The 2,052-nt window shown below is 58.7% G+C and overlaps 1 long non-coding RNA gene across 1 annotated transcript; it reads left to right on the forward strand.

Annotated features, from left to right (window-relative positions):
- The first annotated feature begins 383 nt into the window (after positions 1–383).
- Positions 384–820, forward strand: LOC140005692 (uncharacterized). The gene is made up of 2 exons (XR_011813263.1): positions 384–601; positions 683–820. It is a non-coding gene; the product is annotated as an uncharacterized lncRNA (long non-coding RNA).
- Positions 821–2,052: the final 1,232 nt, after the last annotated feature.

Consider the following 2,052-nt stretch of genomic DNA (forward strand, 5'->3'; position numbering starts at 1 on the left):
CTTTCGTTTGGCTGACCTGGTGTTCATTTCAGTGAGGAAGCTCTCCCAGCTGTTGGGCGCATCTCTCGAGGAGGCCACTCCCGACCCCCAGCCCGGAGCTGCTCGGGGGTCCCCAGGTGGGTCTTCCACCCCGGGGGGCGGCTCAGCCCCCCAGAAGGAGATATCACAACCATCCCCCTCCCAGCAGGCCGCCAGCAAAAAGAAGGCGGCCGGACAGAAGAGGGGCAGAGGGGACGAGCCCTCTCAGGCTGGGCAGAAGAGGCACGCCCTGGTCTCCGCACAGCCTCCTTCTCTTGCGCGGGTCTCCGGGGGACCAGTCCACCTGGGCGTGGGCTCTGCCGGGGAGCAAGTCCAGGAGTCGACTCCCCCGAGCTTGTGGCACTTCCGCCACGTAGCTCCCCTAAAGCCAGGCCAAGCCCCCACGATGCATGACCCCCGCCACTTCTGTCCGTCCTGGAAACTCTCCATCAACGACCGAGCCCAGTTCCCCGAGGTGGCTCGCGAGCTGATGGTGGGCTCGGTCCTTCCTAGGGACAGGAAGTGGATGGAGCTGGCCAGCCCCTCCGAGCTCTTGGACGCGTACTACACCGCCCAGGCCCAAGTAAGTATCGCCCCTGGGTTAATTTCACCCCCGTGTCTGGGTTAAGTGATGTGACATGCTGATCTGCTCTCTCTTTTCCAGTCCAACGCTGCCGGTGCCGCCTTGGCTACCCGCTTCTCCGAGCTGTCTCCCGACCTGGAGAAGTTGAGGAAGAAGAACCTGGAGGTGGAGAGGAAGCTTTCCCAGGCCCTCCAGGAGGCCAGCTCCCTTAAGGCCAAATTAGACAAGGCCGAGAAGGAGATGGATGCCGCCCAGGTCCAGCTCGCCTCAACCAGGTCGGAGCTCGACCAGGAGAGGGCTGGTGCGGCCAGGCTGAAGGAGGAACATGCCGTAGAGCTCTCCGGCACCGTCAGCCGAGAGCGGAAGAAGGCTGTTCGGGAGTTTATCTCCTCCGATCAGTTCGAGGTGGACATCGCCCTCCTCAACCGGCCCATCCTCCAGGTTGGCTCTACGCGGGCCCTGACCCAGGTGCAGGGCCTTAACCTACCCGGCTTCAACGTGGCGGACTTCAAGGACTACGATCCTGCGGCCGAGGATAGGCTGGACTGGCTCTTCGATGGGTACCGGAAGGGGCATGCCTTGAAGAGCCTGGTCCGCCGAACCGACGTAGGAGCAGACCTAGAGGAGGTTCCCCTGGAGGAGGACGGGTCTCCAGGCAGAGCGGCCGGGAAAGAGCCGGTGGCCTAGGGCGGTGGCCACTCCAGAAGCCCTTTCTGTCTTTTTGTAAGGATGTGACCATGCTCCAGTTGAAAATGCTCTTGGAGGTCCATCCAGGACGGAATGGGTTTCCTGCTTCCGGGCTCCTGAATAGCCTTCACCATACGCCTCTCAACATGCTTGAGGTGTACTTTCAGCTTCCACCCCGGTCGGGCCACCAGCAGGTAGAACAGACATCGAAGGAGATTACCAGCTCGGAAGTTTTACGGTAGATAGGCAGCTCGAAAGCTCTGTAATAGATAGGCTTGCAATGTATACATAAGATTTCGAAGTTATTTTCTTCTTTCCTCGCCCACTCGCAATGCTATGTGCCAACCTCCGGGGTCGAACACCTCACACCTCACCCCCTTGGGGCTGAGTGCTTTAAATATTAAGCGCGTCCTTGCCGACCTAGGTCGAGCAATTCGCACTTCCGACCGAGTACTTTAAGCATTAAGTGCGTTCTTGCCGACCTCCTGGGCCGAACACTTCACACTTCAGTATTTTAAGCATTAAGTGCGTTCGTGCCGACCTCCTGGGCCGAACACTTCACACTTCACCTGCCGACCTCCTGGGCCGAACACACCCATCACTTCACCCACCACCCCTAGCCCCCCACTAGGACGTTGAGCGAGGGAGTGCTGAATGTGCTAGTGTAAGGTGCAGGTTTGAAAATTGTAAAATGAAACAAGTACAATGGAAAATGAAAACGAGCTGTGATTGAATGAGAAAACAAAAATCCGGACCTAGAGAAC

The sequence above is a fragment of the Coffea arabica genome, chromosome 4e (assembly GCF_036785885.1).
Source record: "Coffea arabica cultivar ET-39 chromosome 4e, Coffea Arabica ET-39 HiFi, whole genome shotgun sequence".
Taxonomy (NCBI): Eukaryota; Viridiplantae; Streptophyta; class Magnoliopsida; order Gentianales; family Rubiaceae; genus Coffea; species Coffea arabica.